We start from the raw sequence: 16822 nt of genomic DNA, 5'->3' as shown, positions 1-16822 counted from the left end.
ATATACAAAGCTGGATCTTAGAGGAGCTTACCACTTGGTACGAGTAAAAGAGGGCGATGAATGGAAGACGGCCTTCCGCACCAAGTATGGGCTATTTGAATATCAGGTCATGCCCTTCGGACTTTGCAATGCCCCGGCCGCCTTTCAATATTTTATGAACGATGTCCTCAGAGAGCTCATAGATGTATGTGTTGTTGTTTACATTGACGACATCCTCGTTTATTCTTCATCGGAAACACGTGAAAATGGTCCTCGAAAGATTGCGTCAACACAAACTTTTCGCTAAGTTGGAAAAATGTGTTTTCAACGTGACTGAAGTTGAATTCTTGGGATTCATATTATCACCTGGCGGAGTGCGTATGGATTCAAAGAAGGTCGATGCAGTTCTCAAATGGCCATCACCATCCTCCGTAAAAGGTGTGCAAAGCATGTTAGGCTTCGCTAAATTTTACCGCAGGTTTATCCCCGAATTCTCTCGAATAGTCCAGCCCATCACTGCCTTGTTAAAGAAAAACAAACGTTTTGAATGGTCTACCGAGGCGGAACAAGCTTTCCAGGATTTGAAGACTAAATTTATCTCTGCACCAATCTTAAAACACCCTCGCCCCGAACTCCCCTACATCGTGGAAACTGATGCTTCAAGCCTTGCCATGGGGGCAGTTCTATCTCAAAAGGACCCGGTAACCAATCAGTTGCATCCCGTGGCATTTTGGTCCCGCAAATTCTCGCCTCCTGAAATCAATTACACGATTACTGACAAGGAACTTCTGGCTATTAAGTCTGCCTTTAAGGCTTGGCGGCATTATCTGCTGGGGGCCCGACACACCGTTACTGTGATTACGGATCACCGAAACCTGCAATATTTGAAGACCGCAAAAGCCCAATCCTCTAGACAACTCCGTTGGGCATTATTCTTTGCCGAGTTTGACTTCATAATTACCTATCGACCTGGTACAAAGAACGGTAAAGCCGATGCCCTTTCTCGGATGGGAGTGGAAGAACACTTGGTCAACCCTAAACCTGTACCAATCATTCCCGAACAAAGAATTCTGGGTGTAATCGCCACAGAATCCATAGAGGAAGTTAAGGATAAAGCCAGGCAACTTGTAACTCCAGCAGACATACAGAATTGGCATCTGCAGGGAAAGGACTTTGCAGTAAAGGACAACTTATTGTATTTCCAAGAACGATTATACCTACCCAGCACAGATTTACAGAAAAAAGTAATCTCTTGTTATCACGACTCTTTAATGGAAGGTCATCCCGGTATAGCCAAGACCTCAGAAAAGATCAAGCGCTACTTCTGGTGGCCGTCTTGGAAAAAAGATATCAGAGACTTTATAATGTCCTGTGGAGTATGCGCCCAAAACAAGAGTCAAAAGGAAAGACCAGCAGGCCTCTTACGCCCTATTGACATCCCACCTCGCCCTTGGCATACGCTTTCTATGGACTTCATCACCGATCTACCTCCATGCTCCGGATACAATACGATTCTAGTAATCGTGGACTTATTCTCCAAGATGGCGCATTTCATTCCGCTCAAAGGCTTGCCAACAGCAGCAACTCTGGCCCGAGAATTTCTCGAAAACATCGTCCGACTGCACGGTTTTCCTTCGGTTCTAATTTCGGATCGAGGTAGTCAATTTATTTCTCATTTTTGGCGAAGTTGCTGTCGGTCGGCTCAAATTGATGTGAGACTATCGACCAGTCACCACCCTCAGACCGACGGACAAACCGAGAGGACCAATCAAACTCTGGAACAGTATTTACGCTGCATGCTGCAACAAACTGAAAAAACTTGGAAAGATATCCTTTGGATAGCCGAGTATGCCTACAATAACTCTGTCCATTCGGGAACTGGGAAAACCCCGTTTTTTCTTTTGTACGGCAGTCACCCTCGAACCTCGGAGTTGGATCCCCTCCAAGATCTTGAAACACCAGCAGTAGACTACCTGCATTCTACAATCACCCAAGCCTTTAAGGAAGCTGTTTCTCACCTTCAAAGGGCTAAAGAACAATACAAGAAAGGAGCAGATCAACATCGGAAGGAAGCCCCTCACTATCAAGTAGGGGATCAAGTCTGGTTATCCACCAAATATCTATCTCTAAGAGGGCCACGCACATTCAACCCAAGATACCTTGGTCCCTATTCCATCACTACCATAATAAACCCAGTAGCGGTCAAGTTGGACTTGCCCCCGCACATGAAGATACATCCGGTCTTCCACGTCTCTCTATTAAAACCCGTGCAACCTCAAACCCGACTAACCAAATCTCCAAAACCTATCCTAGTGGATGGAGAACTCGAGTTTGAAGTCAAAAGCATTCTGGACTCCAAGATCTCCAAATCTAAACTATTCTACCTAATTGACTGGAAAGGCTACGGCCCCCAAGAGAGATCCTGGGAACCTGCTGAATATGTCCACGCTCCTCGCCTAATCAAAAGATTTCACCGAACATTTCCTGACAAGCCAAAACCCCCGGAGAAGCCCGGTTTGGGAGGGGCCTTGAGGGGGGGTACTGTCATGATCTCTGCTTCCAAAAGGTCAGGGTTTTCCCAACCCCCTTGGAAGCAGATCCATAACCCAGGTTCCGAGTGCCAACCAGTCCCAATTGGGACCTTTTGGACCCAGTCCTGGCGCCAGTGGCACCAGGCTCATAAATATGCCCAGTCCCAGCGCTGGAAGCGCCGGGCTCATAATGCTTGGGTGGACTTACCTTCAGCAGACCATGCTGCTTACTTGCCTGCCAGTTGAGCCTCTGATCCTCTTCTGTTTGGAACTACTTTTCCTGTTGGGTGGGGCTGGAGCCACTCCCTAGATTCAGAACACTGGAACTCTTCTGGAAGGCAGGAACTCTTTTCTTACCAGGAACTCTTTTCTTACTTAGGCGTGGCTGTGGAAGGAGACACCTAAGCACTACAGGAGGCTATTTAAACCACACCCGGTGGATGAATCTTGCTTTGCGTTATTCTGCAACCTCTGCAGCAGAACGCTCATCGTGTCTTCTGCATCCGGTCCTGGGCCTAAGGAAAAAGGCTTACCATCCTGAATCCAGTCTTCAGCAACACCTATAAAGACAAGAAAGAACAGGTTAGCATTCCGGCATCTGAAAGGCAAAGGCTTACCATCCTGAATCCAGTCTTCAGCAACACCTATAAAGACAAGAAAGAACAAGTTAGCATTCCGGCATCTGAAAGGCAAAGGCTTACCTACTCTTCGTACGCTCCGGAGGCCTTCGGCGCTGCATCCCGCATCTGAAAGACAAAACAAGGTGCGTTTAAAGACATTGGGGAACTTTAATACTCACATGCCATTACTCCTTTCCACATCTAATCCAGTGGGTATTCCGGCACCCTACAGCCGCTCCGAACTCGTACCTGCAAAATAAAAAGACAGTTAGAGCGCATAGTGAAGCAGGCAACAAGCGCTTACTTACGTGCTTCCAGGCGCTTCTATTCATCACACGGGCTCCATCTTCAACTCACTTCAGCCCGTCATCCGCCATCGCCGGAACCCTGCAAAACAAGAGACATCATTACTAAAGACTTTAAAGACATTTGAATGACTCGAAACTTACCGTTCGTGCAGTAAACGACGGACAGCAGTCCTCTGAAGTCAAGAGGCCTGCGCTACCTATCCAGTGAAGAAACTGGTTACAGCACCCTGCCCCGAGGCAGATGGAGAGCTCGGCATTCACTTACCTAAGGTGAGAGCGTTAACCTTTGGGGGTCTACAGGAGAGGAGAAGAGGAAAGAGATAGGGACACCCCAATAACCCCAGTTCATTAACCCCATATTTTCTATCTGCAGACATCTTACTCTACACGTCAGGCATACAGTGCACAGAGGTCCAGCCCAAAGAGCCAACCGGGTGCTACACATCACCTTTGAAGATACGGTAGTCGCCCAGTCAAGACCGGCGCCTCTGCGAGAATCAGGTGAGCGTTACAGTTGTAGAAAAGATGAACGGACTGCTAAAAGGGAGACTGTCAAAATTGTGTTTCTCGTTAAAGAAGAACTGGATTTACTGTTTGCCCCTTGCGCTGTTTCAGCTGAGAAATCAGCCAAGCAAGGACCACCATTTGTCCCCGCACGAAATCGTGACGGGGAGACGAATGCACACAGCACACTCCCCACTGCGCCAACACTCAGACGCGCACAGAAGCGCCGCGATATTGGGAGATGAATTTACAGAATACCTGAGAAAGCTAACTAGGGCAGCGCGTGCAATATCAAAACAGCTCTCACCACCATTCACAAGGGAAGAAGGGAACACAACGGAGTCCCTTACGGAGCCTGAAACACCGGTACAACTGATGCCGGGAGAGTTCATTTATGTCTGGAGCTTTGTGCGCCGGTGGAATGCGCCACGGTTCCACGGACCATATGAAGTGGTATTTTGCACGCCTACGGCTGTAAAAGTAAGGGGACTCAAATATTGGATACATTTGACGGATGTGCGAAAGGCATATAATAGTGTGCAGGAAGAGGTGGATGAGGGGGCACAGACAACAGCAAACAATACAAATGAAAATAATGAGTGAACGTGAACATGTGTGTGGACGAAATGTACCTGACTGATAAAATTGTTAACGAGAACCATTATATTTCAGGTTATCTATAGAGATGAAACGATTGAAGAAAAAAAAAAAATGATTTATGTGTAAATAATAATGTGAAGAATATGTATAGTGTCTGCTCCCTTCTCTGTACATCCCAAACCCCACTCCCCTACCCAATCCCATTCCCCTTCCATGATATCTTGGCACTGGTAGTGCCAACAAAATGTTTACATGCATGCACTTAATGCACTTTTATATCTCAAACAGGAACTACCATGACAACTAACGGGCAGCCTGCATCGGATAGATTTAGTAGATATAGAGAATTTTTAGCTGAGAGATGTATATATTCGTATGAGTGTGGATTGTCTGTGTGCATTACATTATTCTTTACAATTATGTTTGGCCTGGTTACGTATTGGTTCATAGCGTTCATCTCTATCGAGATGAACGAGGGGGGAGGGATTAACGGGACTAATGTGACAAATGAAACAGCAATTGTAAATACTAAAGAAGGTGATTTTTTGGTATGGGATGGAACTAAACTGGTATGGGGATATTACACGACACCATCCAATGTTGCTATCTCGCAAAATGAAGGTCTGCAGGGAAAAATGCAAAACAGCACAACTTCCCCGCCAAAAGTATCTAATTACAATGCCCGCAGTCTAAATGATCGTAACCCCTCTGCTATGTCCTGGTTATATAACACCCCCACCAGCCGTCCCGCTCCCGTAACCAAAAACACACTGCTAGATAGCATAAAGAAAGAGAATGAAGAAATGACAGCGAGATATGAAATATTATATGATGATTGGGCAAAGGGGGGTGAGAGGGAGAAAGGGGGGCCCACATTGTCCATCGCCCATGAGGCTGGGAAATACCTTAGAAAAAGAAATAACGGACGGAAAAGGGAGGCGGGGAGGAGGAAGTATGATGAGTATTATGGGTTAGGATTAGACAAAATGGAAGACCCACGACACCCCCACCAGACAAATAAATGGTATGCGGACAGGAGTGCAACGGCTAAGCAAACAACAAATGAGAGCTGTTATGTCTGCTCCCTCATTCCCCATGCTTCAGGTACACCAAAAGTATTGTTACCCAAAGAGTTGCCTATTGTCGATGCCCAGTGTCTCCTTCATCTCACGTTGTGCAGAATTAAGAACACCTTCCAGGCACGTGAGGTAACTTTTAGAATGCTGCAGAATGAGAAAACCTGTTATCCAAAGGCAGTAGGAGTGGTATGTCTGGAGGAGCCATTTTTTATAATACAAGGGACACTTTTTTCAGACAACAAGTGGAAGGACGAAGAAATAATGTGCAAGGCTGAAGCACTGAGGGGTGTGGCACCAGAGAAACTGCAATGGATAGAAGAAACATGCACACCAGTATGGAAGGAACACATCTCAAAATTGACTTGGGTAACGGCCATTGAAAAACCCTTCAAGCTGCAGAAGGAGATAAACTATGAACTGTGTTTTAAGGGAGACGGGAGAACCACCATGGGGGCAAACAAGAACTGCAACAAGACCCTCACCATCCCAGATATGAGAAAAGGGACAGCAGCCCTAATGGACACCTATTGGGTATGTGGCAACCAGGCATACCTACACCTCCCACAATCGTGGGGTGGCAGCTGTTCATTGGCCACCCTACACTCCGCACTAATGGTAATCCCGGAAAGCCACATTGATGGGAGCAAGAAGACGCGAGGAAACACCCAACAGAGTGCGGCCCAGCCAACTGCAGAGTCACAAGTATATGTCCTGTCTTCTGGGAACAAGGAAGGGGTGCTGTCCCGAAACAAACGATCATCGAACTACATATCAAAAGCATCATCGGAACTGCTGGCACAGATCCCGGATAGATATCGATTATCAGCTCTGCAGAAACGTTCTTCGCCTCACTCATCCCAAGCATCCAGGCGCGAGCAAATGCAAAGTGGCTCCAAATCACACGTTGGGAGCTGATCCAGCTGGCAAATGATACTGAAGAAGGGTTTAACATAATAAAAGTGGAACTGCGAGCACTACGGCTAATGACCATGCAAAACAGGTATGTCTTGGACTGTTGACAGCGATGGACGGAGGTGTTTGCTGAAAAATTGGAAGCGCCTGCTGCACTTTCGTACCTTCCGAAGATGCAGACAACGGCTCCCTGTCCCATGTGATCGAAGCAGTACATAACCTAGAAGAAAGAATGAGAATGGAAGGTGGAGCAGAAGAAAGCACATGGTTCGACAATATCTTCTCCTGGGTTCCATCGTGGCTGGGAATGACTGTGAAATCTTGGATGCCGGCTGTAGTGTTCCTCCTTTTTATTTTTTGCCTGTGCCAAGTGGGTCTTCGATGTTGTGCTAACGCAGTGCAGAATGGTGCAATGATGATGGTGACAATGGGCAACGCCCGCGGTACAATACAAACTATGCAGGAAGTACAAGTACAAACAGGAACAGATGACACGCCGAGATATCAGCTAGTGCCTAGGTACCACGACAAGGATATAGTAGATAAATTGTGGCATACTACCATTAAAGAGCCCCGTATACTGGAATGGTACGAGGAGGTGTGGGTGGACTTGGAAGGGGAGAGCGGATGTATATACTTGACTTGCACCCCAGATGAATATGCTAGGAGAGGTGAGAGCCTGAGAGGGGTGTGCAGAGCATGGATGCCCATAAAAGGCACACCTGCATGGGATGATGCAATAATTGACGAGGAAGAGTGCAGGAGATTGGAGGATTTAAAGAATTTGTTACTTAAGTAACGAAAGGGGGAAAAGTAGGGGAGGATTGGTCCAAAAGACCCCCCTCCCCTGCATCTTCTCCCCCGGTGAGGTTCATGGCTCGTCAGGGGTCCCCCCTACCACCAGGGCCCAGGTGGTGGATGGGACACTGGCTGAAAACATTGACCAAACCTGCTGAATTTAGCTAGGCCTCGGAAACCATTTTGTCTAGTAAAGATGGTTTGAGCCCTGTGCACCGCAGCACGGCCCCCACCCTTGGAGAGTTTCAATTATCCCTGTGGCCGCAGCTCTCTGGCAGATCCGCTGAGAGCCAGTTCCCACAAACTGAAGGACATGAGCTAGTGTTAGATACCAACACTGTAACATTTCACCTTCCGCAGTGTATCGCTGTTTCCAGCATGACCCGGCCAGCAGGGCCTGGGTGGAAAAGAACTGTAAAATGGTCACCTGTCATATGTAGAGTCCCCAAATACTAATGAGCAAACCACCCGTGATGAAAGCTTTCTCTCCACAACCTCTCTGACTAAAAACCTGTAAACTCTATAAACATGGCAGAATGTGTGCTCATATGGCATTAGGGGTGAAGCACCCACATACCGGTAGCTATGCGCAAATAGTACAGGTGTCCCAGGTTTTTTTTTCGTGTTATGTGTTTCATCGAGAGAACTGCACCCCACGGTCCCGCGCCATAACTGAACTAATGCTGCTAGAGTGCAAAGGAAAACAAATGCAACCATATTGAGAGCTCATGTAAGGGGTGCATGGAAAGGCACCATATGTAGGTCCAAGCTTACTATGCGTTACTGCCGTCAGCCTTGTTGACAGTTTTGTTCCTGCACGCTCCACCAATCTTACTACTACCTCACTTACCGTACATGTATAGAAATGTAACAGAATGTTGTGGGTGTTAAATACTTAGCGTATAGATAACATGTGTTAAATGGCCATGTGAAAGGCACTGATAATGTCAAAACATAAGCTTTGAAAAGACTCAATGAGTATTGTATATTATGTGAATGTTTATGTCTAATCCACCTAAAACTGCAACACACGAGGAAAATACTTTTGTGAGCACATGCAAGGCCATTCCCCCTTCCTCCCAGTGAAGCCTGCCAGGCAAAAAAGCAGAGGCCTGTGCTGCCCTGCTCCACCTCCCCCAACTCGGCTGGAGCCGCTTCAAAGATTTGCAGTCCCCCCGCAGCACCCAAGGCCACGGCCTGCCACCTGAACTATTTACAACCCAGCAATAAACCCCGGCCTGAAAACACAGATCCAGAGGCGCTCTTTCTGAGGCTCCACGACCCACTGGCTCACCTTAGGTTAATGGCCCTGTAAAATTAGGATACCCAATATAATGGCAACATTACAGGAACACATCCATTATGACTTCTAACAAGACATGATAACACGGACTGCCTGTCCCATGCCCCGAGACCCAACCCCTCGACCTATGAAACCCGTCAACAGGACGAGGGTAACCATTTATTGATGAATCGCCAACAGACCCCACTCTAGGTGCATTCCTCCTGTGTTGCATTAACCTGTAGAATAACCTATTGGAAGATTTACCAGAGAAGATAATATTGCAATGTTGAATGACTGCGGTGTGCGTGGCCCTAGGGCAGAAAGTCAGGAAAGACATTCATCTCTGACACTGATCACAGTTGGCACAACAACACCGCCCGGATGAGCCCAGCTGACCTGCCAGGCCCAGCCCAACCCACGAGGGTAACCAGTGACGTCCTCCAGCCATGGCAAACCACATCGCAGCAGCACCTATAGCTAGTCGACGCCACCCAATCCCCACGAACTTGTGCCCCCTATAGCATGTAGGTTGTTATGACGTTTTTTGTAAATATATACGCCTGTCTTTGCTATTGTCAGGCAGAGCGCTCTCAGAGTTTGCAGAGTTCTTTGCATTCCCTATTCTGATTGATAAACTCCCATTTACGCTCACCCGCACTTTGTCTTGGCCTTATTCCCATCCAGGGAGAGTCCATTATTGTCTCTCATTGTGGGGAGGATCGTGCTATCTGGGGACGCCGGCAGCCAGTCCCTTATTCTTCGTACCAAAGAAGGAAGGAGATTTGAGGCGATTTGAGGACTTGCATCAACTATCGCACATTAAACCAGATCACAGTAAAAAAACGTTATCCACTGTCCCTTATTCCCGAATGATTGGATCAAGTAAAAGACACCCAAATCTACACCAAACTGGACCTTAGGGGGTGTACCATCTTGTTCAAGTGAAGAAAGGAGACGAATGGAAAACCGCCTTTCGTACCAAATACGGCTTGTATGAATACCAGGTAATGCCTTTTGGACTTTGCAACGTACCTGCTGCATTGCAGTACTTTATGAATTATTTTTTGCGGGAGTTAATCAATGGTTTCGCCCTGGTGTACATTGGTGACATCTTAGTGTATTCTGCTACAAAAGAAGACCATGTCAGGCATGTCCGCTTCGTCCTTACTAAACTCTGCCAACATAAACTGTATGCTAAACTCGAAAAATGCTCTTTTCATGTCACCGAAGTGGAGTTCCTCGGTTTTATCCTCACACCAAAAGGTATCAGAATGGATAGGCACAAGGAAGATGTCATTCTTAACTGGCCGTCACTAACTTAATTTAAAGGAATCCAGAGTATGTTGGGCTTTGCAAACTTTTACCGCCGATTCATCCCATATTTTTCCCAAATAGTGCATCCAATTACATCACTATTGAGAAAAAACAATAAAAAGTTCCATTGGACCGAAGAAGCAGAGAAGGCCTTTCAAGAACTTAAGAAAAAATGTACTTCTGCTCCAGTTCTATGGCATCCTCGCCCAGACCACCCTTGTATAGTTGAAACAGATGCCTCTAGCATGGCTATGGGAGCTGTTCTCTCACAAAGGGACCCAGGAACTGGCCAGTTACACCCTGTGGCTTTCTGGTCACGAAAATTCTCACCTCCCGAACTCAACTATGCTATCACAGACAAAGAACTCTTGGCTATAAAATCAGCTTTCAAGGCATGGCAACACTATCTCCTTGGTGCTAGACATACTGTCACGGTCATAACTGATCATCGAAACCTGCAATACCTAAAAACAGCAAAGGCTCAATCATCCCGTCAACTGCGGTGGGCTCTTTTCTTCGCTGAATATGCCTATGTGATCACCTACCGGCCAGTAGTCCGAAACGCCTTGTCCTGCATGGGTGTTGATGAAAAGGTATCCATAACTCCAGATCCAGTAGCCATCATTCCAGAAGACAAACTCCTGGGTCTTACGACAACGTTGACACAGGGTGAACTCCAAAACAAGATCCAACTCTTAATGGATCCCACTTTCTCACAAGAGTGGTGTACTCAAGGAGAACATTACACCATTAAAGACCAGTTACCATATTTTAGGAACCGTCTATACTTGCCAAGTAAAGATTTACAAGAGCAGGTTATTTCGGGTTATCACGACTCCCTGATTGAAGGTCATCCTGGAATTGCCAAAACTCTAGCTAAAGTAAAACGAAACTATTGGTGGGCCACATGCCGTAAAGACATCATACAATTTATTCAATCTTGCGGTGTGTGTGCACAAAACAAGTCCCAAAAGCAGTAACCAGCTGGTCTTCTACAACCATTGGAAATTCCTCCTGCACCATGGCACACAATGTCCCTTGATTTCATTACAGATCTACCTCCCAGTCAAGGATTCAGCACCATCTTAGTAGTTGTAGACTTGTTCTCTAAAATGGCACACTTTATTCCTTTTAAGGGCTTTCCAAGTGCATCCAATTTAGAAAAAGTATTCCTGGTGGAAATCGTACGGCTACATGGCTTTCCATCTGTCTTGATCTCAGATCGAGGTAGTCAGTTCGTATCCAACTTCAGGAGGAAATGCTGTTCAATGGCCCAAATTGACATTCGACTATCCACAAGTCACCATCCTCAAACAGATGGCCAAACAGAAAGAACAAACCAAACCCTTGAGCAATACTTACGTTGCATGTTACATCAAGTGGAAATAAATTGGAAGGACTTGTTATGGATAGCTGAATATGCCTATAATAATTCATTACACACCAGCACTGGACAAACCCCTTTCTACACTATGGGCCTCATTCCGAGTACGGCGCTAACCAATGGCGCTATTAACGCCTTGGTTGACGCCGTACCCGGACCGGCAGCGCCTTGGTGGTTGGCGGAATTACCGCCCCATTCCAAGGTTGGCGGGGCGGTAATTCCCCAATCCCCATTTACCCTTCCCCATTCCCATTCTCGCCCCATAGGGCATAATGGGAGTGGGGAAGGCGTCAATTACGCCACCGTAAATTACGGTGGCGTAATTAACATCAAGGTCCCTTAGCGCCATGGTATTTAACGCCTGCTAAAAGCAGGTGTTAAAAGCACCATGGCGCTAAGGGAACTCGGAGTATGGCGGTAAGGGATTACCGCCACCGCTCTCGTTAGCGGTGGCCGCTATCCCTTAACGCCATACTCGGAATGAGGCCCAATATATGGTAGACATCCACATACTTCAGAATTGGATCTCCCAACCCCTTTGGAAATGCCAGCGGTTAAAACCCTACATACGACTATTTCCCAGGCCTTCAAAGAATCAGCAGAACATTTACTCCAAGCCAAGAAGAGACAAAAGAAATGTGCTGACCAACATCGTAGTAAAGCCCCCGACTATCAAATTGGAGACAAGGACTGGTTAGCATCAAAATATGTGCCCATACAAGGGACTCGGACCTTTCGTCCCCGATATCTGGGACCTTATTCTATTGAATCCATAATAAATCTAGTGGCAGTTAAATTAGCCCTACCACCCACTATGCAGATTCATCCTGTGTTTCACATAACACTCCTGAAACCGGTACAACCCGGTATTTGGGTTAAAATACTACCAAAACCAGTATTAGTTGACGGAGAACCAGAGTTTCATGTAAAGAATATCCTAGACTCAAAATACACCAGATCCAAACTATACTACTTAGTTGATTGGAAGGGATACGGCCCTCAAGACATATCATGGGAACCTAGTGAATACATCCATGCACCTCGCTTAATTAAAAAGTTCCATCAGAATTACCCAGCCAAACCAGGACCAGGCAGAAGTGCCACCGTGAGAGGGGCCTTGGGGGGGGGGGAGTGCTGTCATGACCCTTGCCCCTGTCCCTCACTGGCATGTCAGCCTTCCAGTTAGGGCTAGGTCAAAGGCCTTAAAACCGCATCCAAGACTCTTGCAGTCAGTCCTGGCGCCTTTTGCGCCAGGCTCATAACCATCATGAAGACCAACATTAGAATGGGACTATTTAACTTGGGGGGGTTCAGCCAACATGGAGGCACACACATAGCTCAGTTACAAGGAACTGAGCTATGCGGTCTAGTCTTTTGGGTGTGGCAGGCCTGGGACTACTTTACCTGGACTACTTTAACTGAGACTATTTAAACCACACCAAAACAGCAGAACATGCTTTGCGTTATTCTGCTGTGGGCAGCGTAACGCTCACCGTGTCCAGTTCTTTGATGCCAGCTTACCTGAAACCAAGGACCTGCAGAGAGAGAAAGAACACTACGAAACTTACCTGGAACAGTATCCTGTCTTCAATCCATCGCTGACTTCAGTTCCACTCACCTGAAGGTACAAACTCCATCATCCAGCACTGCATGCATCCTGGAATACCATAACCTGGAAAGAGGAGAAAGAAAGACAGCATTAGTAAGCGTTTACTCATGTTTCCTCCCAAATGAAGAAAGCCACACAATTCTTACATGGGTAGTCATCTCCTGGTCAGTATCATTGCTGGAACATTACGGCGCTCGGCGAGGAACATCGCAACCTGCAAGGAGTGAAAAGACACAGGATAGCAATATAAAAGGCGAAACAGCACAGCGCATCGCGCATTACTCACCGGACAGCATCGCGCACACCGCATTTTCACCTACCGGTCCATGCTCATTTTCAAACTGCATGACAACACCAAAATACCTTTCCATACCTAAAAAGAAAGAAGCAAGACATTATTATTCGAACTAAAAGGACCATAAGAACTGCATATGAAGACTGTAAAGCAGCAAACCTACAGAGTCGCAGCAGGCCTGAATTCCCACAGGGGGGCTTGCATCAGTGAAGTAACTTGGTCACTGCTCGCCCCCACATCTACGCGCCCCTGCCACGGGGAGCAGGACGGAGGATCCACCTTTTACAATATTAAGGTGAGGAGAAGGCCCAAGGGGGAGGAAGGAGTTGAGGCCAAGGGAGATGGGAAAACATAAAGACAATCTGGTATTGAATCCAGCTCTCCTATATTGCAGACCCATCTTTAACCAGAGGCATTACCAAGGGACCGGGAGAGGGTTCGAGAGTGCAAATCATCCAACCAGGGCTGGGTGGCGTCCCCGTGGATACCAGGTGAGCGTAACAAGAATGAACTACGCAGCATCTTCCTCATCCCCCATAGTGCATTGTATTATAGAGTGTAAATCGGGGGTATCTGGGAAGGTTCTCTACAGGGCATCCCAAAGTTGTGCGAGCACATTATTAAATGATGCCCCATCATGTGTATCATTTCCTGGGGTGACACCCGGGAACCCTGCTTTCACCCACACTGGGTCTGCTTGGTCTCCCACTGCCAATACTAAAAGGCTTTTAATATGGGGAAGGCTCGGGAGGATAGCTCAGTGGCAACGTGCTCGGCTTGGAAGCAAGACAACACAGATCAACACAGGATCGATCCCTAGGTCAGTGCTTAGAAACCTCTGGGTACTAAGCGTGTTATAAATAACCTATCATATCATATCATATCATACCCCTATGGCCAGAGGCACCCCTTGTTACGCTCACCTGGACCCCACAGGGGTGTTGATCGGACCCGGACAGCTGCGGTCTCCTTCAACGTGATGCGTAGTGCAGAGATGACTGTCTGGACTGGCCCGCCTAGTCTTGTCTGCTGGACCCGAAGAAGTATTTTCCTGCAAGTGGAGACAGGGATTAACCACCTGTGGGTTTTAGTGATGGCCTCCCAACTGTTCTCGCTCTCCCCCACTAATCACCTCCGATATCCCCTTAGTAACCTCACCTTATGTTCGTTAAAGTTGAGCTCTCCATCCTGCGTGTCTTGCAGGGGCGCGTAGATACCAGTTACTTCACTGGTTTGAAGGCGTTGGGAGAGTTCCGGTACGTATTGACTCTGAAGTCCCTGGGGGGATTGGTAAGTATCAAGTTCAAAGAGTTCAATGTGCTCGATGTTCACTCTTGTCCCCTTCCTTCCTTAAGTTGCAACTGAGTTCTTGAGAAGAAGGTCTCGTAGCTGCTGCTGGCGTTCAGGTAAGAGTCTGTGTTACCCAACGCTGTCCGGTAACTATTGCATGCGTTAACGTGTTGTTTTTCTCCCTCTTTACAGATGCGGCATATGAAAATGTGGAGAGTTATGGAATCATTCCGCCGGTGGTAAATCAGGTAAGTCTATGGTGGTAAGAGGTTGTATTTGTTGATTCCCTTGGCTCACCTTGTTTTTTCTTATGTCCCCTAGGTGCCGGATTACGGCGAAGAAATGATGGAGACAGTGCCGGATTGAAAGATGCAGTGAGAACTGGTGAGTATGGCGCCGTGCTGGAGCTGGCGAAGCGACGCGTGCAGGACTGATGTACTTTCCAGGTCCGGAGATGAAATGGTTCCAGAGTTAGGTGAGGAATTTGAAAAAGGTTTGTTTTCTAACCTTGTCCTTTTCCTCTTCTTTATTCTAGGAGCTCTGGATTCGAGGCGGGCGTGGCAGAAGACTGGATGCTGGCTGCAGGCACGATGAGCGTCACGCTGCTGGAAGCAGAATAACGCGAAGCATGTGCTGCTGTTCGGGTGTGGTTTAAATAGCCTCCAAAGTAGTTCCAGGTAAGAAGTTCCCTAGAGCCACGCCCGAGTAAAAAAATAGTCCCTGTAACAAAATAGTCCCATCCAGGCCTCATGTAGCTTGGACTCTTTTGCAGCATGGTCTGCATCAAGTAAGTAAAGTCTATGAGCCTGGCGCCTATGGCGCCAGGACAGATTTCTATGATGAGCCTGGCGCCTAAGGCGCCAGGACTGAACCCAGACAGCCCCTAGCCGGGACTGCTGAGGTTTAAACAAATGTCTGGATGCCTGCTCCTGGAGCTGAGGGCCTTGGTCCTGATGCCCGGGGGTAGGCATCATGACAGCACTCCCCCCCAAGGCCCCTCCTAAAGTTGTTCTTCCCCCTGGCCCGGTTTGCCTGGGAAGTTCCGATGGAATCTTTTCACCAACCGAGGTGCATGAACGTGATCGCTAGGCTCCCATGATATTTCTTGTGGTCCGTAGCCCTTCCAATCGATCAAATAAAAAAGTTTTGATTCAATCATCTTGGAGTCCAGGATATTTTTTACCTCGAATTCAGGTTCTCCATCTATCAAGATGGGGTCAGGTGGTTTGGTTAATCTTGTCCCTGGTTGAACTGGTTTTAGAAGTGAAACATGAAAGACAGGATGAATTCGCATATTAGAGGGTAATTCCAATTTGACGGCCACCGGGTTGATAATGGCCTTAATGGTGTAAGGTCCCAAATGTCTAGGATTAAAAGTCCGAGTTCCCTTCAGAGGTATATGTTTTGTAGCCAGCCAAACTTGATCCCCAATCTGGTATTGTGGAGTTTCACTTCTATGTTGATCAGCATTTTTCTTGTATTTCTCTTTTGCTTGTTTCAAATGTTCTGTGGCTTCCTTAAAGGCTTGTGTAATAGTTGAGTGGAAATGACTAACTGCGGGCATTTCTAAGTGCTGAGGCGAATCGAGTTCTGAGGTTTGAGGGTAATGTTCATATATGGTATAAAAAGGGCTTTGTCCGGTTCCTGAATGTACAGAGTTATTGTATGCGTACTTGGAAATCCATAAAATATCTTTCCAATTGCTTTCGGTCTGTTGTAGCATGCAGCGTAGGTACCGTTCAAGGGTCTGGTTGGTCCTTTCCGTCTGACCATCGGTCTGGGGTTGGTGACTTGTTGATAGCCTCACGTCGATTTGTGCCAGTTGACAACATTTCTTCCAAAATTGCGAGATAAATTGACTACCTCGGTCAGAAACCAATACGGAAGGGAATCTGTGTAATCGAACAATGTTTTCGAGGAACTCCTTGGCCAGAATCGAAGCAGAAGGTAACCCCTTTAAAGGAATAAAGTGGGCCATCTTGGAAAAAAGATCCACAATAACTAGGATGGTGTTAAATCCATTACATGGAGGTAGATCTGTAATAAAGTCTAAAGACAAGGCGTGCCATGTTGTAGGTGGAATATCCAAAGGTTGTAAAAGGCCAGCAGGTTTTTTCTTCTGGCTTTTGTTTTGGGCGCAAATGCCACAAGACATCACAAATGACTTTACATCTTTTCGCCAAGTGGGCCACCAGAACTGTCTCTTAATTTTCGCTTCAGTTTTTGCGATACATGGGTGCCCTTCCATCAGGGTGTCATGGTAATTGGAGATGACTAGTTCTTGTATTTCCTTGTGTGGTAGAAATAGTCGTCC

This window comes from Ambystoma mexicanum, chromosome 5p (genome assembly GCF_040938575.1).
Source record: "Ambystoma mexicanum isolate Mex_15411 chromosome 5p, UKY_AmexF1_1, whole genome shotgun sequence".
NCBI classification, from domain to species: domain Eukaryota; kingdom Metazoa; phylum Chordata; class Amphibia; order Caudata; family Ambystomatidae; genus Ambystoma; species Ambystoma mexicanum.
The sequence above is the reverse complement of the archived record's forward strand: the minus strand, read 5'-3'. Positions refer to the sequence as shown.